Below are 27,507 nucleotides of genomic sequence, written 5' to 3'. Positions count from 1 at the left end.
AGATGTTAGTGATTTCAAAGAAAAGGGCATCAGAGTGCCTCATGAGAGGAGAAGAGGCCAGGGTACACAGTATTCTGGCTGCCTTCAAGGGATCCACACACTGCCTGAGAATCCATTGTTTTAGGGAATCCTAAAGAATATACAATCACTCATTTTCCATTTCAGACTGAAGTCACACATGGATTCCAGAATCCAAACTCTTGATTTTAAATCACCAAGTTTCCTTACCGTCAGGACTAGAAATGTAATTCTGTAGTAACAACGCATTCGTTCTGCCTCTGTGATTCCTATGTTTGGCAAATGCTTTTCACAGCCTTTTAATGATAAAAATGTACACAGTTTTTCTGTTGTTTGTTTGCTTGTTTGTTTGATTTTGTAAGATTTACATCTAGATTTGATTTATCTCAGGAGCATATGAAGCAAAGGTGTATCACTGAATTCCTCCTTATGGAACAAAACAGTTCCCACTGACATTCACCAATGCTTGGCAAACATTTATGAAGACCAAATAGCGATATGAGTGCAGTGAGGCAGCAAATGGCACACTGCAGCTGTGGCAGTGGTGACAGCAGGGTATCTCTGCTGGTGCAGATTTTTACCAGTGCAAAAATGCATAGCTACTAGCCATGACTACGGTAAAAAGTTACTGTTTATCAGCTTAGATTTTGCTCTACTGTTATATTTTCCAGGGATATACATAGGAAGCATTTTTATGGAGCAACCTCCAACATATATAAATCTATAGGTGCATATTTTTGAAGTAATCAAAGTCATGCAATGGAAACACACTGCACTGAGCGCAGAGGAGTGATACGGCACTCTGCCACAAGACCACTCCAGGATAAATGGTTCTCAATATTTTGGGCAATGATTTGGAAGTAAGAGCAAAATCACTGCTGCTGAAATTTGCAGTCAGTGCAATGACTAGTTGAGCAGTAAATAATTATAATCAGGCCTCACATTCATCTGGAATGATCTGGATTGCAATAGCTGCATTTATTTGACTTCTGCTGGTTTTGTCTCAGCTCTGATGCAGCCAGATGCAAACTAGCCCTGATTCAAAAAACACATGGATGCAGTCAACCTCACAGTGTGGCTGGACTCTCAGCAGTGTTTATTAGCTTACTGAGCACACTGTCCTGCTTCTCGCAAATGTACAACTTCCAGTCTTCTGCTATGTGTTATAGTAGAAAGTATTTGTGCCCTCCTTAGAAATCCCTTCATCCTTGATGGCCCGGGTTTATTCTAGTAAAGTAAGTTTTAAAAGAACAAGTTGAAATGTTTTTTTCCTCATGAAGAAAAGTCTGAGTCCTGCCTACACACTGCACTAATGAAGCAACAACTCCAAGTAGTGCCCCCACCTCACCTGCTTTTCCTAGGTGTGCAAGGAGATGCTACTGCCAGGCTCTGACCTTGCATTTTTGGGGTTAGCAAGAGGTTGCTGTCACAGAGTTCTTCGGCTGCTTTGTTGTTGTTGTTGTTGTTTGTTTTTTTACCTAGCACAGGTGACTGCTTTTGTGCTCTGCAGCCCTGCTTCCACCTGCCTCCTTTAGAGGGAGGCTGAGGGAGTTTTTTTTAATACCTTCTGGTGCTGCTGGTGGTAGGAAACAACATGAGAGGCTGCTTTGTTTGTTTGTTTGTTTTTTAAAGTTCTATTTTTACTTAACTTCCCCCCCCCCCCTTTCCCCAGGATATCATTTTGCATGTTTTGAGTTCTTTTTACTGTGCTGGCAATTTTTGCAGTAGACTCTTCTGCAATGGCATTAGAAAGCAGTTTATGCTTAAGAGTCATAACTTGAGCTACGATATACTTATTTTGCTACATTCTACATAATATGTTACTCAAGTTTAGCCACCTTGCACATTTCAAGCTACAGTTTTCTTATTTCCCCAATGTCTTTCATATTCATAAAACAGCCTGCAGAATATAAAATTATTTAAATTAGGAGAAGGGTTGAACAGCTAGAAGTTAAAAGAAACTCAGTGACAAGCTAGAAGAACCTCATGAAGCTTTAAAAAGGAAAAGGCAGAGCCTTGTACCTTAGATGCAATATTCTTATGTATCTAGTTGGTGGCAGAGGAAGAAAGCCATGGCCTGGGGAGTCTGGAATTTCAGCTGGATTTGGCCCTGAGCAGTCCCGCTGCTGAAGTGGTATCTGATTCCAAGGTTGACTTATTTGAGTATCAGATAACTTCAGAATCTCCTGGGGAAGAAAAAAATTCCATGATTCTATTTCAGCAGTTTCTTTGAGTCGGATATTTGAAAAAGCAACAGTAGTGCTCAGCATTTAGTTGAAGTGCACAAACAAGATATACATTCTGCCTGTTACATCTGCTTAAAAAACAAAAAGTATCTCGTGCTTTAAAAGAAGTTGTTGTCTACCCCATTTCATTAGTCTCTGATCTCCTCAAACTACATCCCCAAGGAGCATCCTCCTTCTGTGATTAGCTCTCAAATGCCAAGAGAGTATGCACTGCATTGCTCTTTCTCAACAAGTTTTATCACTACTACTTCCTTAATGTGCTACTGAAAATGGACAGCTTGTGAAATACTTCAACCTGTCTGGCTTCTGACAGGTCTTCCTACAAAAACCTGAGTTATCCAAGAACAGTCTGCTTGTAGCTGTCACAGCTAGCTACTGCTCCACAACCTTCATTTCTAAAGAAAAGTCCCATGGGAATCACAGAATAGCAATGACATTAGCTAGAAACTAAGTCCAACTTGTGGCAGATGAAGTAAAAACAGATTTAAAAAAAAAATGCTTCTTGTCACAACTTTGAATTTGCAATGACTGTTTTTCCAGTTTTTTCTAATGAATGACAAGATCACTGCAAACATTAGACAAGCTTATATATTTATTTCAGAAAAATGCAGATAAATGCTGGATGGAGATCTGAGCAACCCAATCTAGCTGTAGGTGTCCCTCTTCATTGCAGGTACTTTCCATTCTGGTTTGCCTACACCATGTTCTCCATCTGCATTTGAAGTATTCCAACTAACGTTAGCCTAAAGGTTTTTATGAACAGACTCCTCAAGATTCTGATGTGAAGTTTCTCCAGAGTCACAATATCAAATTATATTTGTTTATATAATGCATTTTCAAAATGTCTTCCTTGCATTTCTTTAGACTTTTCCTGCCCATGTGCTGAAAATGCCTTTGCTATGAGGGGAGCTAAAGCTAAACAATGTCAGGGTAATCCACTTCCACCCTAAGTACAACCTACTTTTAAGAGTTGCTTCCAATTCTACTGCAATAAATACTCTTCTGCAACTATTTGGAAGCGTACCGGTTCTCATTTAACCCTGCAGGTGCTTGCTCCCTGCTTCTTCCCATCTGGATGGGGGAAAAAACTGCAAAAAGCACCAAACCAGAACTCATAGGTTGAGATAAAACTACAGAGATGGAGAAAAGTTTAACAGTTATGACAATACATATATATATATATATATATATTTATGAATGTATGTTACAACCAATGCACAGTTAACTAACTACCTTCCCAGAAAATAGAGGAGTTAAATCTCACTCTCTTCTATCTTTAACATTCTTTCTGTATGATGTCATATGGTATGGAATACCATTTGGCCAGATTAAGTCATCTGCCCCCATTCCACTCCCCCTCAGCTCCTTGGGCCTTTGCTGAGAACAGCCTCGGTTCTCTGTACAACACTGCCCAGAAACAACTATAAACACATTAGTGTGCTGTCAACACTGTTTTTCTCCTAGAACTAAAACATGGCATCATACCAGGCACTCTGAAAGAAAAAATCCTTTTTCCAGCTGAAACTATGAAAATATCTTTTGCTTATTTGGAATTAAAACCAATTAGCTTGATAGGTAAGATAACATCTTTTATGTTCTTAACTGACTAAAAATGGTTCCACAAGTATTATTTAAAAAAAAAACAAAAACAAAACAAAAAAAAAAACACACAAAAAAGTAAATACTTATAAGCATTAGATAGTCTTCCAAATTGTAGTTTAGGATTTTATTACTTGTAATATTGTGATTATTTAAAGGTTTCATTAGTTCAGTCCCATCCTACAGAGCAGCACAAACCTAAGCTCTCCATTCATACCCATCCACTTACTTAGCATTTTTCTTTTTCTCAAATTTGTGCATCAAAGTAATGTTAAATGGAAAAATAAAATTATAGGAACAAAGGAAAACAGGCTGGTGTTGCAACATTTCTTGCCAAGATGAAGCCAAATACAGGAAAATATATCAGAATCAGAAGTCTGAATCCATACTTTGGACTTTTATAAAATTAAGTGCTAGAGGAGTAAAGAGAAAAATTGAAAATGAATTTGTGCATGTTTACCCAAATTGAAGGATGTGCAAGTCATCATGGGATTCCTTTTTTTTTTAATTTTTTTATTTTTTTTATTGTTACACTTACACTTTCAAGGAAAAGCAAGAGATGAGATGTTCCAGTAGGAAAATAAAACTAGTTTCATCCAATTGTGATCTTTCACTAGCTTACCTTCCCATGAAATTTATGTATAATTATCTAAATAACATGAAAAGTATCCAATTGTATCCAATAAAATGAGCACTGTGCACATCATCTCCATGCCGCCAAAATGACAATGATTACAGAGAACTTACTTGTGGTGCTGTGTAGTCCCATGGTGGAAATGTAACAACTACATAAATCGAAAATGGGCTTTATTTTAAGTTGCAGCTTCTTCTAAAAGTGAAGTATTATTAAAGTACTCAGAAAAACAAGAGTCATATATCAATGGTTCCCTCATAAGCTGCAAATAGAAGGTAAGAAAACAATTGATGTTAGTATTCAGAATATGTCACTTCACAGGTTCACAGCCATTATACATAATTATACCAAATATTTCAAATAAATCAGCCAGTATAGATGAATATTAGTAGGTGCATTTTTTTCATGATGAGGAATTCTACAACACCCCTTGGTATCACACGTACTTCCATGGCAGACAACATTTTGCAAGACCACCCCTCTGCTGCCAGCTGTCTCACAGAAAAAAATGCAATGGAATATTAGCAAGATAGTTCTTTCTCCACTACCATACCTCTAACCTCTGCCTTTGACATCATGGGCCAAAACAATAAAATAGAAGGCATTACTTTTGGGGCTGCCCTTATACTTTGCAACAATACATCAATTCCTTTCAAAAATGAAAGGTTATGATATTGTCAGTGACATTTGATTAAGTATTTGTTATTCAACATTATTTTTCATTAATGGATGGATTTGTTAGTTTCTGCTTCTCAGCCTCAAGAACTCAATGCTAGAAAACCTCCAATTACCTTTTAAAAGATTTATAAATATTTTAGTGATCTAATCAAAGTAAAGGAACAATGGAATATGATTTAGGTAAGTAATATAAAAAGATCCAGTGAACAGCGAGTCTATCTTAGCATAGTCTATTTTTGAGTAATTTTGAATAGGTGTGAATTCCTTAATTTCAGTTTGTTTGGGAATAATTTGAATGAGCAGAATAAGAGCAAATATTCTTGAATACATTGTTTCCCCTCCTAATAAGGGTTATTAAAAAAAAAAAAAAAAAAAAAAGGAAAATATATCCTCATCCAAGCCTGAATTTCTCTTTGAGAAGAATTTGACACAATCTGGATGACTGATTTTCTTCTGTAAAAAAAATGGCTTTTACAGAAACTGGGACAACTGAGGGATAGGGAGGCATATGCTGAGAATTTTTTGAAAGAAAATTTAACTTGTACCTTGTAAAGAAGAGCAGATGATGTATTTTAGTGATGACTTACTGCAAGGTAATATGTTTCCATTGATTTTACTTGCACTTTAGTTTTTTTAAATGGTAATTGCCTACTTATCCTGTACTTATCAGCTAATCAGGAGTAATTATTACATTTCTAATCTACCAACAATAACTACTGTGTCTTGTTTTGTTAATTAAATGTTCTTTAGAAGAATATATAACTTGCAGTGATAGCATTTCTTTTTCTTGGCTGCCAAGTTGACATCACTTTATTATCATTATTCTGCCTTTATAAGGCAGTGAATGCAAAGCTTGTAAGAAGATTATGTATAACACCTTATATCTACCATAAAAGGGCTCAGCTGAAGCATATGTTATTGTTAAATGTCTTGTACAAGGAATCTGTAAGAAAGTTTCATTTATGATACAGTATGGGACCAAGTGGAGGAAATAAAGTTATTCTTCACCTTATGATACGCTGGGGATCTTATTTTGGGGCTAGCTTCCAGATTACACCATCTTTGACAAGATCCCAGGGAAAATAACCTATCAAAATCACAGACTCCTTTCAGTACACAAAGCTGACAATTGTGTATCAACAGCATCTCCAGGTCCATAGAAATACTAAAGGATTTCGGTCGCACGGGAAACTGGACCGGACAGACATGGAATGGGAGACGCCTGCAGCTACTGTTCTTAGCACACGAAGCATGACACTCCTGCCGCAGTGCAGAGCAGCAGTGAGATGTGATATTCGTTTGGAATACACTTATGGAAGGAAGCTGTCCCACCTACCTCAAAGCAGCGTGTGGAAAAGGAGGCAGCAACATCACGTGTAGAACAAGAGAACAACACAGTTTGACATACAGTTCTGACACACACTGTTTTTTTCAACCAAAGTTCTGACACAAATTCAGCATTACATAGTTCTCAGATTTAACAAATCTAAGAAACTAATTAGGTCCAACTGCATCTTACTGTAATTTAGTTTTGTGAGATATGCAGATATCTTGTAAGAAAGGTTAAGCGATTTTAGAAAAACAAGAAACTGGAATTCACGCAGTGCTGACTCAGCTGAAGTTTGAGTATTTTCTGTTTAAGCACTCACTGCATGGTTAAAGGTCCACACTCGTATTATTTATTTCAGAATTACTAAAGAAGTACTCTGTAATCATTCCACAGCACAGCATCACTTATGCAAGCTCATGCAACCATACAATGAATGCAAGCTCATCCTCCCTAAGACAAAATGGTAAGTGATGGGGGTCAATAGAAATTTTGGAGTACACACAACAGAAATTAAAAGCTACAGAATGACAAATTCAGGTTACTCTTTTTTTTTTTTTTTTTTTCCCCAGTCAGTTATTTCTAATTATATAAAGCATGATATAAAAGAGTGAAATGTTTATCTGAATCTTATCATTTTTGAGTTAAAAAAAAAAAACACAAACCAAAACAAAAAAAAACAAACAAAAAAACAAAACAAAAACAAACAAACAAAAAAAAAAACAAGAACAAAACCAACACGACATCTTTAATACATTCAAAGGTTGTTTTCCAATGAAGATGATATTCCCGTGGAAAAGAAAGAGACAAGGACATTTCTTCCTTACAGAATTTTCTACAAATAAGTGAATCACCACAGAAAATACTGCCTAAGAAATATCTTCAGCACAAGGTTGAAAAGATTTAAATCCTGCAATATAGCATAATAAATAAAATCTTTTTTCCAGATAAAAAAGCTGTTCTGCATGACCTTTGTCAAATCAGAATGTTTTCCACTCATAATAAAATACAGGTATTGTCTCAGAGAGGCCACACCTTGCATAAGCAGTGACCTTCAGTTCTTTCCCATTGGCCCAGAAAGCATAGGCATTCCTCTGAATGCATCAGTACTTTTTCTGATGTTCCGAAATGACTGCTTGTTTTCTCAAGCAAGATTTGAAGGTAATGCACTGTAGTTCTTAATATTTGCAAATCCCATGAATTTATTTGGCCCTTTTGCTTTGAATGTCACACCTATTTCATTTGGTAATGTTTTTAAATAAGGGAGGCATTTTGCAATAAAAAAATAATGTGATACCTTTTGACCTCTCACACAGTGCTCACACAGCTCAAGTTCTGGCACCATACAGAGGTCCTGTCTATTTATATATCAGTTTTGCTGTGTAAGGGTGGCTATTTATTTGAAAGTTATACGCTGTCTTTGGAATCTATCCAAACTAGTAGTTGCAACTGATCATATGCCCATAGGACTGTTGTACTGTATTTTATTTACATCCTTGGTTGTCGCTGTATTTGAACAACACAGTATGTTGTTTTCTTTTTCTATAAAGGCAGAAGAGCATCAAGACTGTTTCTGAAGAAAAGCAAGTAAATCCAGGATACCTCTAGTAACTAGCACATAATAAACTCATAATATTTAATAAAGCTTGTGTTGCTGAATATTATGCTGAATTGGAAACAGCTGGTTTGAGTATGCAGAAACTTCACAAAAAATCTATAGGAAATTGAATGTGCTCAAGAGAGTACTTAAACCTGTTTTTTTAATTAACACTTTACTCACCAATTATTTGAAACTAAGTAGGATTCAAAATACAAATAATGAAATAGAAAGATGGAGAAGCAACTTTGAGCTAAAGGGGTAGAAAAACAGAATAAATAACATGAAATTTCCTAATATGATGGTATAGCATAATTTTATGAATAAAATTGATTATCACTGTCTGTCTATTTTATACTTATGCAAGGAAACCCAAAACCACTGAGAAACTACAACATGTACCAGGTGTTCTAGAACATCTAATGTAGATGGTTTAGAAGAGGAAAATATTTCTAGTGTTCCTGAGCAGATTTTAAGTTTTTGCAGAGTCTGCTATTAAATCTAAGCTATTAAATGCTATTAAAATTTGCATCAGAAACAGTGTTGCCAGCAGGAGCAGAGGTGATAGCTCCTGGGAAGCTATTCTCAGAGACAAAGGTATGGAATAATGCTGGCTACTCTTTAGGGGTGCCTTTCTGAGAATGCAAGAGCTCTCTGTTCCTCAGAGTAAGAAATCAGGCAGGGGAGGCAGAAAGCCAGCATGGCTTGGGAAGGGCCTGCTGGCCAGACTGAGGGGAAAGAGATTGTACTGGGGAAACAAGGGTGCACTACCTGGGGAGAATACAGGAATGCTGCCTGGACTTGCAGAGAGGGGATTAGGAAAGCCAAGGCACAGGTAGAACTGAACTTCATGAGGGATGTTAAAAACCAAGAGGGTATTCTATATTCTATAGGTACACTGGCCAGAAAAGGCAGGACAAAAAAAAAAAAAAAAAGCATACCTCCATTGGTAAATGAGGAAGAAGAACCGGCCACAGCAGAAATGGAGGAGGTGGCCGAGGCACTAAATAAGTTTGTTGGTTTTTTTTTTGTCTTTCACATCCCTGAATCTAGCATCTCTGAGCCTCTAGGTGGGAACAGGGGGAGTAAATCCTCTCCCCTTTACCCTTCTCCCCCCCCCCAATCTGTAATGTGGGTCCATAGTCTGAGATTATCTCATAAGACTGAATGGATACCATTCTACAGGGTTGGATGACATGCATCCCAGGGTCCTAAATGAGCTGTCTGACGTGGTGGCTAAGCCACTCTCTATCATCTCTCTATCATATATGAAAAGTTGTGGATGTTGGGCACAGTTCCCAAGGACTTGAAAAAAAGGAAATGTCACTTCCATTTATAACAAAGGGAGGAAGGTGGGCCAGGGAACTACAGGCCAGTGAACCTCACTTATGTGCCTGGGAATATCATGGAACAGATAGATACTCCTAGGAAACTGTGGAAGACATTATACTTTTAAGTACTCTTATCATTTATGAACTCCCTCAGATCTGGTTCTTAGTTGCTGAAGAATTTTTGGCCCCTTCATTGCAGTGCTAACTGTACACTTCTGTTCACAAATACAATACTACCAGTAGCAATCATCTTATTACCTAAGAGTAGCAGTAAAGACAAAGCATGGTGCTATTTTAAAAATTATCTCATTCAAACAGAACATCTTGTCAAAGAAAAATCATAACATACTAGTAACTGAATAAGATATAACATATCGAACAAAATCTTCATTACAGCAAAATAAAATACTGGCATGGACTTGAAAGAAAGAAGGATAGATTTTTTTTTTTCTAGCAATCACTGCCAAAACAAGCTAAGCACTTCCACATAATTGTCTGATGGTAAATACAGCCATGCTAAAATCATACCTACATCAGAGATTTTTTGTCATACCTACATCAGAGATTCACTAAACCAAACTAAATTAAAACCAGAGCAATACTTTTTATTTCTGAACAAGCACCACTTCAACCTGTCCTGAAAATAAATCTTGACTTTTTGTAGTTAAGCATAGTTTCTTCAGCTGAATGTAAAGAGTACTCTAAGAGCAATAGCAAACCCATCTATTTCAGCAGTTTGTAGACAGCCTTAAAACACAGTTTTGAAAAGTAACTAGCAGTATGAGTAATCCACTAAAAAAATAAAATACCTTAAAAAGCTTGTTTGTAACTTAGTCTTGTTTCTTTTTTAACTCACCCTGGATTAAAAAGGCAAATCAGTACAAAAAGTGAGAAAGAAAGAAGTCAACCAGAAAATAAATGGATGTGACATAGTGGTTTAGTTTGTTAATTGCTTAACAGTAGAGGTAGTAAATCTAATAAACATATAAGTGACATACCCAAATGCAACAACTTAAGCCCAAGGGGGTACTAAGCTATTTAGCTGTGACTTACAGACTCATAAGACTTGTTTGTTACTCAGTCCATTGCCAGTTGCTTATCATTTCACTAGAATTTATAAGGCATCCAGTAATACCAGTAGAAGTTATACAAGGGATGATGTTTTTGCAAATAAAAGGGTTATTTTCCTTCCTGAACATAAACTTTGTTTCAGCTGTACAGTATGCAAGCACACGTATTTGATAAGCATTGAGATAATGGTGTCAACTGAAAATCACTCCAGTTTAGTATGGTTTAAAAACTAGCATAATTTTGACTGGTCAATTACAGATGCCACACAAGCATAGAAGCACAGGTACCTTAGTTTTTATATACTTAATTCTCACCTCCTCTTCCCCTTTTTACACAGTTGAATTTCCCTAAATACATGCTCAAAAAGTGTTCCAACTTCTCTTTATCCTCATCGCTTTTCCTTATACCTTACTGAGTTTTCTTATGCTATGAATACATTGCTACATTTTACTGCGCAGCTTTAAGATGGAGATGATCTGTACAGAACATTCAAATTGAGATCAAGTGGCAGATGTATACATAATGGCTAACAATGCTCTCCACTTCTCTTTATTTTCTTCTTTTTTCCTTTAATAAAAATTTTGGGGTTTCAATACCGATGAAACAGAGGCTAAATACTGTAGAATTCTAACACTACTTAGTAACAAGATTCTCCCTGTAAGAATTAATTCCATATGTACTATTATACATGTTAAGTTACAGTCATTTTTCTTCCCGTGTTCATCACACTGCATATATTGACATGGAAATTCATCTGCTAGTTTACCACTAGTCCCCAGAATGGTCTTTTACATATTTTTGGCCATTGCCCTTGTCTTTGCTATGGTGAATAACCTAGCAAATTGTGTCACTTCACCATTTGTTCTCTTTCACTTCACCAATGAATACATCCCTGTGGAACAGTGATCTTCCAGCACAAAAACTGACTGCTAACTCTCCTTTCCATGCTCTGAGTTGTTTCTGAGCCCAGGAAATGTGCAGAATGGGAGGCTTCTTTAATTACTTCCAACTTCAAAAAATAATTTTGCCTAACTTATTATTTCTAGTAAAGAAATGATATTTTGATTATATAAATATATTACTAAGAAGACACTAAGCAATTATCTTTTTTAAAAACTAACAATTCTTTTTCTTATTAGAAGTAATTAGGAATTTTTGCCCTTTGCCACACCTCGACTTTTTTTTTTTTTTTTTAAATATAAAATAGTCATAATCTATTTTGATATATATATCAATATAATATTTTGATATATATATATAATATATAATATATAATATTATATTATATATATAATATTCATATATATTATATATATTATATTATATAATATATATAATATTTTGATATATATATCAATATAAAGATTATGACTATTTTTAAATAAAAAATAGTCATAATCTCTTACTAGGCATAATAGGATATACTTAGTTGAAATAAACATAGGGAGAAGGTTTCTTTACTTTCCCTAAAAACCCCCAAGTTTTGAAAGACTTACAAAAGATAAACATCACATATGGTACTAATCACATAATGCTGTACCTACAACCATCTATTTAATAGAAAGAAAAAAAATTCATCAGATTTCCTGTAACTGAAAAGTGCAAAAATTTCAGAATCGACCCAGTAACAATACTGCTCATTAGGGAGTGAATAGCAACATAAAAGCACAATAGACTTTGCAAACTGAAAAGACTGACTCCTCAAAAATGTCATTCAAATACCAACCATATTCAGTGCATTTAGGAACTAAGAGACAGCTGTTGCAATAAGTGTCTTAGGATTACTGCAACTTCTCTGAATGGCATAAGCTTTCAGATTCCAAAAAGTATCATTAACAAATGTCAGAGGTCATTGAAGCTTTATAGAAAATCCCAACTGCACTGCCTTCTTGCTGTGAGCAAAAGATGCACAGCTATTAGTGAACTGTAGGAGCACCATAAGTAACTGTGTTTAGAAACTGGTCAGTTTTCAGTTTTCAATGTCTTTCAGCTTTAAATAATGAACTCACAGAATATCAGTCTCTAAAGATTATTCATAACTAGTTAACAATCTTTAGCATAACATTTCATTATTATGAATCTTATTCTTGACTTCAGCATAAACATATGTAAGTTATATTTCATAAAACACTAAACACAGTATTATGCACATACTTTGTTGAAGTTATAAACCTAAAATTGGTTTACTGTAAGGCACTTGATATCTGACTTAACAAGTACCTATAAAAGACAGAAAGAAGCAGGCAGCTACCAACTTGACACTCTACCTGACACCAAACATAAGATTTAATTATCATTGTCACAATTTTGCAGACTTGCTTTGTTCTCACTCAGTTTTAATATTACCAACCTCATGAACTTCAACACAGCCATGTGCAAGGACCCACACCTGAGTTGGAGCAATTCCAAGCATGGATACAGGCTACACAGAAAACAGCTTGAAAATAGCTCTGAGGAGAAAGATTTGAGGCTGTCAGTTGAGGAAATACTCAACATGAGCAGGAAACGTGTGCTTGCAGCCTGGGAGACCAACCACATCCTGCATAGCAACAAGAGAAGTGTGACCAGCAGGCCAAGGGAGTTGGTTCTATCCCTCCACTCTGCTCCCATGGGGTTCTACCTATATGGAAGATTTTACTATTGCAAACCTGTTTCCTATGTTAATAGGATTCTAAAATAGAAACAGCAGTATGAACAAATAGAACAAAGCAAATAATACAAGCCATTGGAACAACTTCAGTGAGACTGACTTCAACATGAAGTTGCAGTACTAAGCTGGAAGGTAACAAGTCATATGAAAATCTTACTAAGTTCCCAAAGTAAAATAAGCTCAGATTTTTCTGATTTTTTAATGGAAATCACTGTTCACATCAAACCTACATAATATTGAATGAGAATATTCCTATTGTCAAGAGCTAAATATTCAGAAGATGAGACTTATCATCCACTTGACATTTCATTAGCATCCCAGAGTATGCAAAAAGGAAATCCATTCCCAGTGTGCTTCACAGAAAGGTGCTATATTTTTTTCATTGAAATTTGTATTATTTTTTATTTAAACTAAGGTGAAGCCTGTAGGCATATAACTTTGAAAAGGCATAAAAAGTTTCAGTACAACAAAGTACAGTTGTGTACTTTTTACAGTACAGAAGTAGTGTCTTCCAGTTTTATTTCTAGGTAAAGGTAAGTAAACATCAAGAAATCTCTTTAATTTTATATTCCAAAAAAGAATGATTTATGGAGAAGAGAAATAAATTCACTTACATGTCATTGCAGGTTTTTGAAGGTAGTTCCCAGTTTCCCTAATGGTAACACTGAAACATCTGTAACGATTCACCAGTTTGTACTGCAAAGTTAGGAGGTGGGAACTGCATTTATTGTTTAACTATTAATGAAAAGGAAGATGATGAAGAAAATTAAACATAGGAAACATGGAAATGAATATATATATATATATATATATATATATATATATATATATATACACACATATATATATAAATCATTTTTCTCACCTGTCAGAAATCCAGTAACTAGCAAATGAGGAAAAAAAAAAGTGTAAGCAAAGCAAGAAGAAAAACTGTATTCATAGAAGATGACTTTTGAAAATCATTATGCCATTGCTGTGAATTCTTGGTTTCTTGTACACAAAGCCACTGATGCCTGAAAGAATCAGCAATGTGTAGGTACGGTTTGGCATGTAAATACAGGTATATATCTGACCATTCACACATCTGAATGACTACCAAAATTATAAGGGATGCTCCAAAAGTAATGCCTCCTATTATATTATGTTGGTCTACAACAGAGGCAGATGCTGGTAGTATTGTGCTAGAGATCGAATCTTCCCAACAATATTCCATTACATTTGTTGCTGTATGAAAAATGGCAAAGACGGCAGAAGAGCGTCAGTCTGACATGAAAGTGCAGATGGAGCAAAAGTGTGCTCCATCCAGGAAAAAAGCAGCAGCCACTGATATTCACTGACAGTTGCTGAACGTTGCTGGAGACCAAGTAGTAGATTTGAGCACAGTGGGAAGGTGAGTGATGCATTTCAGCAGTGGTGTCAGTGGGTCGCCCCTTCCAGTTTTTTAACGAGCACAGCAAGTAGGCTCTTATTCATTGCTGATGAAAACACATAGATAATGGTGGAGATAATGTTGGGGAAAGAAAAAAAAAAATTGTTTTGTAGCTGAGAATTTGCTCTATCAAATAGTGTTACTGTGCTCTTGTCTGTTGTAGTTGCCAAGGAAATAAACAGGATGCATTGCTTTTGGAGAAACTCACATATCTTTTACTAACTGTTCCAGTATTGCAGACAAATGTCATACTTCCAGTGGAAACAACTTCAGCTCATAAAATTTAGCAGGTTTCTCTTAACTTCAGCGGAGCAAAATTAGTAAAGTACAATCCTTACATTTTAATGACACTGTGTAGAAGAGAGCACATAGCAAATAGAAAAGGAGGTAAACACACAAACCTAGAAGAAATGTAAAAGAAAGGATCACAATTCCACAATGTAAGATTCTGAATGCTTATTCAGCAAATAGCTGAGAAAATTTAAAAGCAGACAGATGACAAAATGCAGGATCTCATCATATAATCATAGAATTACCGGCATTGGAAAAGACCTTGAAGATCATCAAGTCCAACCACAGCCTAACTATAGTACCCTAGCTCCAACAACCCTCTGCTAAATCATATCTCTGAGCACCACATCCAAACAGCTCTTAAACACATCCAAGGATGGCAATTCAACCACCTCCCTGGGGAGCCCATTCCAGTGTTTAACTACCCTTTCCGATTCCTAACGTCCAACGTAAACTTACCTTGGTGCAACTTGAGGCCATTTCCCCTCATCCTGTCACCATTGAGAAGAGACTTACCCCACTCTCACTGTAAGCACCCTTCAGATATTGGAAGAGAGCAATAAGGTCTCCCTCAGCCTCCTTTTCCCCAAACCAAACATCCCCAACTCTCGCAGCCTCTCCTCATAGGACTGATTTTCCAAGCCCATTCACAAGCCTTGTTGCTTTTCTCTGGACCTGCTCCAGTACCTCCATGTCTTTTTTGTACTGAGGTGCCCAAAACTGAACACAGTACTCAAGGTGAGGACTTACCAATGCCGAGTACAGGGGCAGGATGACTTCCCTAGTCCTGCAGCCATCTCAAAAAAGACTCATTCCTACTTGATAGAGCACAGATTTAAAATATATTTTTAAAAGACAAGTATTAACTAAGGCAGTTTTAACCATTTCAAACGTTTTATTGGGAGTCTAAGTTTCTGAAAATCTTAAAATCATAACAAAAATTGTGTAAAAATAAAAAAAAAAAAAAGCGAACAAATCCTTTTCAGTCAAAACCTTTCAATCTTCCCAGAAAAAAAAAAAAAAAAAATCACATTTATATATAAAAAAAATCTTTAACATATCTACTAAGAGAGAAAAAAAACATATCAAATTAAAAAAAAAAACAAAAAATTGTATTCTCTTCTTAAGGGTACAGCATTACCCAATTCCAAAAAAAAAAACCAAACCTTCTCTCCATAACTATTCTCAAACCTCAGAATTTTTTCTTACTAGAACTGGCTCTAGCAACCATTTATTTAAGGGTCTCTCCTAGTCTATTAACTAACAATTTGATTTTTTTTTTTTCCTTATAAATGAAATCAAAAGCAAAGTCTACAGAAATTAAAATCATCAAAGTAGATAGGGATCTGGTGATTAGGGATCTGAAGGCACTTTAGTTCTGGATGTTAACCTATTTTGAATGCTTCAGAGATTTCTGGTCCAGCTTGGACACTAAAAACAAAAGTTTCAGCTGGAGTCTGAGTGCCATAAGCAGATCATTTATTATACAATTGTGATAATATAGGGTACATTAGGAACTCAGGATGATCCTAAAATACATCATCAGCATCCTTAATTCCTGAGCATACATTAAAACTGGCATGGGGCAATGAAATCTGCATATCCTATGGTAAGAAACTCCATGGAGAATAATTTTACAGCTTTCAGACATCACTTCTCTGATAAAATGATTTTGTATAAACCTCTCTTGTATACACACTCTTTCTTAAATGACATCTTTTGATCTTTAACGAATTCAATATAATTCATCTGAACATCTTGAATGCTCTGTAATTTTAATTGATTATCGTATATGATTACAAAGAATGTATGACAATTGCACACCTCAAGAGAACGTTATCTGTATTTCTTTAGATGTGTAGAATTAGATTACCCTAAAGTAACTGTTAAAAAACAGTCTAATCAAAACATGAGCTCAGTTCCTAGATGTAATAGTTAAATCAATAGCTTGCAACCTATTACTCTGGTTGGCATAAGCCTTGAGTTGAGTAGTATGTCAACAAAAGGTTATGCCATGAAACATAATTAAAGATAAAATTGATTACATATCTAAATCTTGAAACTGGAAAGGTTTTCTGATGATTACTAAAATACTGAAGTGTTTAATTCATCTCCAGTTTAGAGCACATCAGTAGAAAAAAAAATAAATCTCTTCTGCACTTGTGATATATTACTTCTAAATTTACTTTTACTATAACAATATACTTTTCCACTCTAAGAAGTGGTTATGAATAGAAAGCTGGTATTGCTTGAAAATACCAGTTTGAAATGTCTACTAATGAGAACAGATGAATCCTGCCCAACATATTTCTGTACTTATTTTACTGTATCTCCACATGAGCTTTCAATGCAAATTAAACCTATAGAAGGAACATTATTGCTATTTTTATTTTTATTTAAGATAGTTTTCTTCTAAAGTTTAAAGGAAAACAAGAGCAAGGTGTGTATCTTGGTTCTGTGTAAAGCTCTACAATGATTGGGTTATAATGGGTCCTGAATAAGAGAGAATCCATACAGTGTTACATCTGAAAAACCCTTTATACATTTCTACATAAGATGTAATTCTGTGAAGCCTGTGTGTTTCTCTTTTTGTAAAAATGGAAAGTCATTTAACTGGTCTCCATGCAGACATCAGGGTGAGACTAGGAGATCTAGTTCCACATGTACCACTGAAGATATCACACAACTTTAAATAGGTCAGTCAACTATTGTACAATTCTGTCTGCCTTTTTGTAAAAGGAGAATAAAAAGTAGATTTAAAAAAATAAACAAACCCAAAACATAACAGTAAAATAATGTTTGTATTCTTGTGGTTTTGCAAGGCTTATACTATATGCTTCAGCTACTTTCATATTATGTTGAGAGAGTTACAGAACTACAACTAATCTATGCCTATACTGGAGAAAATACTGTATTTCATTATCTTTATTATACATTTTTAATAGTAGTGTAACTTCAAAAAGATTTCGCTCCAAAGACACAGTATTCATACTCTGGCAGGAGAATAGATCATCCTACCTACTGCTTTTTCATCTGTATATATTTATTTGTTGGAGAATTGATAAAATGATGAGGATGTAATAGTTATTCAGCATCATAATCAAGAATAAACTTCGCATAGTGAAGTTGCCTAAATCAATCCTTTAAGAATGTCTTTATTATTCTCCCCGCTTAATGAAAAGAATGGTATTTCAGTGATTCATGTTAGTATTTCAACTGTATCAGAGCAGTACGTAGCATACGTTATGCAAGACTGGGGAAGAGAAGAGGAACTACTATGTTTCATAGTTTGTTGTTTTACTTCATCCACTTACACCATACTGCTAGCCAAACCTAGTGGCTGAAGAATATAAAGCGTCATGCACAAATTCTAGCAGGCAGTCAGCCTGTGAATTTCAGAGCTGTCAAGGCTGCATGTTTCAATCAGTTTTGACATCTCTTGGCACTTCTCTTCAGATTCTACTTTCTATAAATAACTTCCCTACTTGAGTGTTATTTCTGGTTCATTTCTCACCATATAGCAAGAATTTTTTTTCACCTTTTACTGTGTCTTCCTGTCTTCACTTTCAAAGTATATGTAAACAAGAAGTGTAACTTACCTGAATTAAAAAAAAAAATACACAAAAAAACAAAACAAAACAAAAAAAAACAAAAACAAAAAAAACCCAACTTAGTAGGTTTTGATGTAAGTACACATTTTGCATTTTAATTTATAATAGATACCTTGGAGGAATTATCAGTAACTCCTTTTCTCCTTTTCTTATTTGAGTCAGTTGGAGTTTCCTGGCAGTATTTTGAGTGAGATGATAAACTAACAGTCTCAGTCATAGTAGGTGATTCTAGGGAAGGAGTTATAACTATATAAAAGGTTCTGGGGGCACTAGAGGCTCTTCAATATTTGTTCCTTCTTGATTCCTACTTCTTGTAGAAGTAGAGAGATGAGAGGACCTGATTCTCTGAGAAATGTTCTTTAACACTGCTGGTTCTCAGGTGTGTGTCAAACTATCTCAAGACCTTTCTGCTTCTTTTCAGGGAGTTGTCCTAATGAGGAAAACATTTTAGATGTTCACTTACCAGTAGGATTCTGCAGTGTGTCAGAATAATATCCATCCCATTCAATAACCAAAAAATGTCTACATGAAACTACTAAATGGCAGTCTAGACAGACCTGAAATGAAGAAATGAAAATATCTATGTAGGACTCCATAAGGAATAATCATAAAAATAAAGGTTTTCAAATCAGTTATCTGTGATTAAAACATTTCTGGGAAACTTGTACTTTGATTTCTTGTTTTAAATACCATATTGGATTGGTAAAACAAACGCTTTATTTCCACAGTCCAGATAATTTAACTTCCCTAAAGAAAGCTTGAATTAAAGTATCAGGCAATAAAATTCAAGGGCTGCTCTGAAAGTAATGCTTCCCGTTTTATTATGTGGGTCCCTGAGTGCTAACAGACATTGTTGGTATGCCAGTAGAGGCTGAACCCTTCCACCAGTATCCCATTACATTTTATTGCCAAATGACAGATGGTAACAGAAAGGCAGTCTGACAAAATGGCATCTGACATGGAAGCATGTGTGTGAAACAAAGATCTGTATATGGAGAAATTCAGAGACATAACGTGGCACCAATGACATACAGAGACACTGAGACCAAACTGTAGATGCGAACACAATGAGAAGGCGTTCTTTTTAGCAAGGGTAACAGTGACACAACACACAACCCACATTCCAGACATTTATGCAGATTTTTATGGACACAGCATGCAGGCCCTTGCTCGCAGCAGGCAAAAAAAAAAACAAAAAACAAAAAAAAACCTAGCTAATGTCAGTGACTATGTTGAAAAGTAGTGTTTTGTAGCCAAGAGTGCACTCTTTCAAATATCATTCTTGTAATCTTTGTATATGTTGTAGTTCCCATGAGAATTAGTAGTAGGCATTACTTTCAGCACAACCTACACTGATTTTAAGCTAAACCAAATAGAAATTATGATAGGAAACCAATAATAGATCCTTAAAGGATCCCTTTTGGACAAGCAGTCTCCTGTATTTTCATTACCAACACTGACTATAATATAATTATAAGCAATTACTGCCCCACCTACAAAAGTTTTAAAGAACTACAAACAAGCAATAGATCCACTGAAGAACAAACTTATTGCCAATAAATGGGTTTTAAAACAGAAACATTATGTGCAATATATGCGAACAAAACATTCAAGCTATGACAAAAGACTCATTCTGAGAAAATAGGATTTATGAGTCATCAGCTACAAGTGCTGCAGGATAAGTTTGTCACTGCTGAAGGTCTAATTCAATCTTTGGTAATACAAAGAGGGGAATCTAAAGCTGAAGAATGCACACAGAGTGCTAGCAAGACTTGTATTAGAAATATAGTATTTGTGTCTTGTTTTCAAACACACAAACAGTTCAAAGTGAGTGTGGAAAAACAAAAAGAATCCAACAAAGACCTCATTCTAATTGTAACGTGACATTTAAAGCATCTCACTTGTTCAGCTTGTGGAAGAGAAAGTGATCATCCTGTCACAGAAAAATAGACACAGAAAGTAATTTGACAGTAGAACAAGAAGAATGTATAGTAAGAGCTTCTCAACTTAGCAGAGTAAAGCACAGAAAGCTGTGACTGTTAGAAATTTACATCATGCATTTCCTGCAAAGAATCTAGCAGTTCTAGTTCAGCTAAGACAGTTTTCAAATCAGATTTCACAGACATCAGTTGTAATATCCCCAAGAAAGGTGCCTCAGTAAGTAATTGCAGCCCATGTTGCAAACAATCTCTATTTTTGATCAAAACTAAACACAACATCAACTACCTAGGATTTCTTGCAAGTTAGTATACTAACTGAAAAAAAACCAACCGTTAGTCTCTTAAATCAATACTAGAAATATACATTTCAGTTTTCCTTTACTTGCTGAAAAGCGGAGATTTTTAACTTCAAAGCACTCCTGCACTTCTTTCTTGAACACAAAACCAAAAAAAAACCAAAACAACCCAAACAATATTAGAAATTCTCCCAGCTGATGATTTTAAATATACAATCACTTTTAAATACTTATCACTGTATATTAAAAATATTTAACACAACCTGGGATAAAAGAAATGTACATACTTGAAGCTGTAGAACTTTTCCTTGCTAATCTACAACAGTGGGGGCCATTCTACTCAAGCAATTGAGTGAATCAGAGATGGAAAACAAACAACAACAAAAAAAAAAACAACCTGAAAACACATAAATACATACAGTTTAACATGAACCCAGGAGTTCTAGCTGCCATGCTGATTTTCAGTTGTCTATCGCTCGTCTTTTTTAAGAAGCCCCAGTGAGGAGAACTGGAATTATAAGAATCTGTAGAAACATTTCTTATGATGTCAGATTACTGCAAATAGAATTAGCAGATCACTTATAATAAACACACACTTAGAAGAAAGGCTTCATTTTCCTTCCACCCCACAATGTATGGAATTTGTTTAGTCACCTTGGCTTGTAAATCTTTTCTTCCTCAGCAGTTTGCATCTGTAGATTTTCACTGCTAGCAATTAGTGAGCAGAAGAGATCCTGCTGAGGAGAGCAAGTTAAAAGGGGACTTAAGAATGACTGTGTCTGGGAAACAAGCAACCAATCTGGAGTCACAGACTTCAAAATTTCAGTTAAGCGCATTACAAAGATGAAGAGCCAGAGCTACTTCTCTTCTTAATTCCTTTTATCTGGGTCTCCAATCTGCTCACAACAGTATTTAGTCCAAAACTTAGTCCACTTCAGTGGGTTTGGGAAGGAAATTGCTAAGATTTCAGCATTCATTGTATCACCAGAAAAGAACAATTTAGATAATGGCTTGCTGCTGTCTGGATAATAAACAAATACTGCTTTTCACATCCAAACCATTTCAGTCTGGCAGCTCCCAGGAAGCCCTGATACCTCCAGATGAAAACTAGAACATTTACACAGAAGGAAAGCTTTTCCTGCTGCCCAGCTTTGATCTGTAAACCAAAGACACTTTCAGTGAATTCAGTAAATCACAATAGTCAGTCTTATGCACCATACTTATGATGAGGAAAACTATTTTTCAGCTATGGATCAGCTTGAGATCTTTCCTTAAGGAAATAAAAGCTACATAAAGGCAAGGCATAAGAGGAAAAATGTTCCCCACGTACAACCACATTATATCTCTCTTGCAAAAAGTGCCTTTTTGAACTTCCAAGATCATCTTAGCATCCCCATTCACAAAGCCTACATGGTATTTTAATGGTGTGAATAAATGACAATGACTTTAGGTAAATTATCTTTAAAACGCTGTCAGAACACTGTTAAATAAAAGATGTCTTTTCAAACAGAATGTGAAATGTCACATAACATATTACCATTAACTGTCTGTTTTTTGAGGGATGCAAAGCTCTCTCCAGAAATATTAACTTCCTTCTCACAAACAAAATCTGAAAATACCAAGAACATTTCAAAAACCAATTAATTCCAGTTTCCAGCATCAAAAACTGAACATACTTTTTGAAGTTGCCTGGTTCCTTTTGCGTTTGCTGTAAACTATCAGAACATAACAAGAGCTATGAAGAATTATGCATACACAAAGGAGAGATAAGGGAGTTGTTTTTTTTTAAAGCAGTTTTTTAAAATAAACTAAACAAAAATAAAATTAACCAAATGAAACAGAAATCCGCTTTGTAGTTGTTCCAGCAGGAAGGCTTCTATCACTGCAGCTGCGTTTTGGCACTCACACTCCTGCCTGCTTTACTGTTTTGAACAATTTCTTGCCTCTCCCAGCACCAAAGGCTTCTACGCCCACCTAAACAATATCATCAGAAACAGTTTGGTAACCATAGTTAATTGTCATGTCCTTTGGAAAGATTTCCCAATACAAAATTTTTAGTAACTTAAAAAAGTTGGGAAAGAACTTAAGAGGATACTAAAATATAAATACATAATGTTGGTCCTGAATTACCAGTTAATTTGTAATCCAGATTTTCATTAAGCTTGGAGATACTTCCTCCCAGGGTTTTAATTTTGAAATGTGCTTCAACAATTTATTTATTTTTTTTAATTTTAAACACAAGAACAAATTATTGCAAAATATTTCTCAGTCTGTGATCCTATTACATTTCAGCACTGACATTCTGGTAGAAATCCTGCCCTTACTTGCTCCCAGAGGGAGTTCACCCCCATCAACTTCAACAGGGCCAGGGTTTTTTCTTCAGATTTAATTAGCATTTCCCATTTTATTTTTCCTATTTACCTACTTCACTGTCATATTATCCATTTTCATCAGATAAGACAGCATATACATATTGTCATACATATATTCCTACAAAGCCACATCCACTCATTTAATCTTTCCCAGTCTCCGAAGTAAAATCACTACCATACATCAAGGCACTTCTGTCTTATCATCTGTTCCACTGAAACAATGATGATGAAGAGTCAAAAAAAAAAAAAAAAAAAAAAAAAAGCTACAACGAAGTATCTGTAAATAAGACTTCATTGTGCCAGGACAGAAGACTGTCGAATGGCCTGAACATTCCAGCTTCAGCATTCTCCGTCCAGTTCTGCATTTCAGGAACACTACCAGAACAGTAAAAAGAATCCTTTCCAATGCAAGCTGGGCACTTCAGGCACAGTTTGGTCTGAATACCATTCTCACATTTTATTCTGAATCAAATCTATTCTATTCTAACACTATAACATGATGGAAAGCACAGCAATAATAGCAGAGAGGCAAAGTCTCAGGCTATAGCAAGTGAGTATAAACCCAAATGCAACAATCACAAAAATAAAGGGGAAACAAAGCTGCTTACCCGTAAAAAGCTACAGATAGACAGAAACCTCCAACAAGAGACCCTCGCTGCTACTGCCAACTTTCAAATGAGGTCTGGTAAGGGGTGGATCCTGGCTTCAACACTTCCAGTCATTTAGGTGCATTGCATAGACCTGTGCTCCTCTGGCTTAGTACCAGGTGTTCAATCACTTAGCATTTCTGCTACACCCCTCCTTGCTACAGTTTCATATGATTTTTATGCTCTGGAGAAAGTTGGTGGTTGAAGACAGTTCTTCTCCTTTCTTGTACAAAGCTCACCAGTACTAGCAACTACAAATGTGCCCTTTGAAAGTCATTTTCATTGCAGATCAACAAATCTAGTTGTAATTCAATTTAGTGCTCTAGAGGAAAATATGAACATAGTATAGGGGATAAAGACTATATTCAAGATATTCAAAGTATTTGAGAGTTTCTACTTCTTAAAAAGCCAGAAGGGGGTGTCCATGTACAGTGTGACCTGTACATCATACCCCCACATTACATATTAACAATATATTACTGGAATTTGTAGCCTTTGTCACTTTGATAATGAGCACAAAATTCTGACTCGAGGTGATGTAATCTTAGGCCAGCAGGTCAGCCAGTCTTCATATTAATCCTTTACACCAATTTTCAGTTATGAGCAATGAAACTGAGTACATATGTAAAAGATTTAGAGAATTTGCCCACTGATCCACTGTATTCACTTTTTTAGCAATTTATATGGCTTTATTTAACATTTTATTTGTATTTGCATCATTTCTTTTGGGAAATAACAATGTAATCACCATTTACGTATGACATGCACTGAGGTATCTGGTATTAGGCAACTGTTTTAAGATTCCAAATAACTAACGCTGTGCCATTAATTCTATTGTTTAAGCAAAGCTAGATGTTTGATTTACACAACAAGCTGCGCTAACTTAAAAGCTTGAAGAAAGGAGACAACGCTGCATTAATTTCCCTTTGATACTCTTTTTAGTGTTTAAACACTTTGGACAGTTTGAGCGGTCAAAAGTATTTTGATGTATTTATTTTAAATGCAGAGAACATTAACTATTTCAATTAAAATCAAACCTGCTGAGCTCACTCAACATTCTCCATAATCATTTTCATCATATGGAGTTTTTTACTTGTATTCAGCAGGAATCTAATTTTGCACAATAGCAGTACAAGGAATATTTGCTGCACCTGGGCTAAATGACGTGCATTTTTGAATTTGTCTGTCCATTCATCTGAAATTGCCATCCATTTCCAGTGGAAGAATAACAGAATGTTGAACAGGAAGATCCTCCTCTTAAACAGCATATAGCTCATCCTGCTTTTTATTGTTTCTCACATTAGCATCAGTGATAATAAGAAATCAGCTTGTATTTGCTTTTGCTAAATACAGAGGCTGAAGCAGTCAGGGGATATGATATTAGAAGTCAAATTACAATAGGAAATCACAACTAACACTTTTTAATAGCAGCTAAAAATTAAAAGCAAATAGCAAAGCATTCCTTTGTGGTCTTTGATTAGGTAAGGTACTAAAATATATTTATAGAGGTATGCAAAATAAGAGACACACTGAAGTTGAATATAAAGTAAAATTGGGCCTTTATTTAATAGCATTACATTGATTCCTAACTCAAAATATAGAGATTTCCTCAGAAAGGTACAGATTTATACAGTTAAATATGCTCAGACACATGGGTCCCTGTGTTATACTTACCATATTAAATAAAATCCAAAATACTCATTCTTTATGCATTATAGTAGGACAAGAAAGTAAGATATTACATGTTTCACATGATAGGCACTTCTCAGTGATTTCTCTTTCTTTCATCCTTTCCTCTCTTCCAGATGAACAGACCCTTTTAATTAAAAGTGAACTGTTATTGAAAATCTAAAATACAGTTCTACAGAGCCCCAAAGAAAACATACTTCTTTTATTTAAAACTGAACTTCATTGCTGATTTTCTTGTTAAATAGCAATAAATAAATAAATAAATAAATAAATAAATAAATAAATAGATTTTTAGTATGACGATAAGAGTCAAGTTTTCCTTTTTTTTTTTTTTTTTTTTTTTTTCCCCTTCCCCTCCCCTTCCCTTACTTTTCCTATGAGAAGTGCTTTATTGTTTGCTTCCTTTCTCTTGCCTGCTTGCTGTGAAATTTAAGACTGATGCCTCCCAGTGGGAAACAAAACTTGATCAGAGAACAACCTGCACTGCCACGTAAATAAATTATGTTTAGTCACTGCTGATGTTGGCTCTGTCATAATGAAATGTATAATTAATGTCTTTTCTTATACCACCATGGAAAAAGAACTTTTTGAAACTGGTTTAAGAGGGCGAATTTTAGGACTATATCCTTTTCCTTTTTAAACATTATCAGAACAGACCACTATAGCTGCCATTTACTAAAAATGAATGATTGGATCACTCATCTTTACAGTTATTCATTGAATTTGCAGCAAAGGCATTCAGTAAAATAAAACTGATCTGCAGTAAGAAGTTACCAAAGGTAAGACAGGAGGGAAAATTCAGTAACAGGTGAAATTCAATATTTCTCGTCTTGGAGAAGCTTGAAAAGATTAAGTTATTTCCATTAGTTTCCTGCAGAGTTGCAAGCAGAGATAATGGACATGTGCTAATTTCACTATTGCTCTGCACTCTGAAACAACATTTTAGATCATCTTTCACCTGTGACACGATTGCTAATACTCCTAATTAGCAGCTCACTTTTTATTTTCAATTTTTGTTGTTAAATTTATAGCAACAGCTAACATCTGGTATTATGACTGCAAATAATCTCTATTTACTCACCTCTGGGATGCAGGATAATTTCAGACTATTTATATTTTGATCTAAAATTCTAAATGATCATATTATTCTGCTGAAATAGGTCCTAAGTGACATTAAAAGGATGGTCTCAGCTTTTTCTTTCTAAAATGGACAGCTGTCTTACCTCTTATAGCTACTGCACTGCATGAAAACTCAGTGCAATGAAATAACAGCAACACAATTTTCAGAACTGAAATAACCTGTGACTTCTACAAAGACACATACAGGCCACAAAATGGCAAAACCAATGCAATAAAGAGCTCTAGGCACATATTCATGTCATGAGTAACTTATCATTTATACCTAAGATTAAGGATGTGAAAGTATCAATCCCAAAAGAGTTGTGATGTAGATTATATGATAACATGGATAAAACAGGCCTCACTTCTAAAAATAACAAACTGCTTCCTGTATTTAGTCCCATCGCAAGATATTAAATGATACCACGTCTATACATCTATACAGAGTTTATTTCCATAAATGTTTAATTCTGAAAATCTCAAATTCCATCACTCTGTATCACTATCCAAATAATATGACTATCATCACCATGTTATTTTACAAAGGTGAAGACTGTGGTACACAGCTTTTGGAAGTAATTTGTAAGACTTATCAGTAACTATTTTGTTGTTTTTTTGTTTTTTTATATGGGAAGAGATTGTAAATCCCACATCTTGAGCTGATACAAATTAGATTTGCTACTCTGAAGTTGAAGTCATCAGCAGCTAAACTGAATTCAGAATTCTGAAATCTGTTCCCAAATCTTCTGACTTATGGTCTTGTAAATGAATCCCTCATTCAATTATTTCAAATCCAGAAGGTAGGTACTGCTGCTAAATACGATACTGTTCACTGATACAGAGGAAGTGTTATGACCTTCACATTACAAACAAGTTTGTTACAAGTTCATAGAAAGTAAGTGACTTTAAAATAATACAAATTCATCCAGTACTTCTGTTAAAATCCAATTTTCTCAGCTTTA

General features: G+C 35.2%; 1 long non-coding RNA gene across 1 annotated transcript in view; it reads right to left on the bottom strand.

Annotated features, from left to right (window-relative positions):
• The window catches only part of LOC116653425 (uncharacterized), a 64,556-nt gene extending 45,517 nt beyond the window's left edge, over positions 1-19,039 (bottom strand). Inside the window, exons 1-6 of the long non-coding RNA XR_014945269.1 lie at positions 18,946-19,039; positions 15,622-15,686; positions 14,017-14,034; positions 13,766-13,886; positions 4,611-4,759; positions 2,041-2,204 (exon numbers count right to left, since the gene is read on the bottom strand). This is a non-coding gene — a long non-coding RNA (uncharacterized LOC116653425). The remainder of the gene's footprint in view (positions 1-2,040; positions 2,205-4,610; positions 4,760-13,765; positions 13,887-14,016; positions 14,035-15,621; positions 15,687-18,945) is intronic.
• Positions 19,040-27,507: the final 8,468 nt, after the last annotated feature.

The sequence above is a fragment of the Coturnix japonica genome, chromosome 4 (assembly GCF_054131305.1).
Source record: "Coturnix japonica strain WE chromosome 4, WE-NBRP24, whole genome shotgun sequence".
In the NCBI taxonomy this organism is placed as follows: Eukaryota; Metazoa; Chordata; class Aves; order Galliformes; family Phasianidae; genus Coturnix; species Coturnix japonica.
Note: the sequence above shows the minus strand (reverse complement) of the source record. Positions and strands in the feature narration are given on the sequence as shown.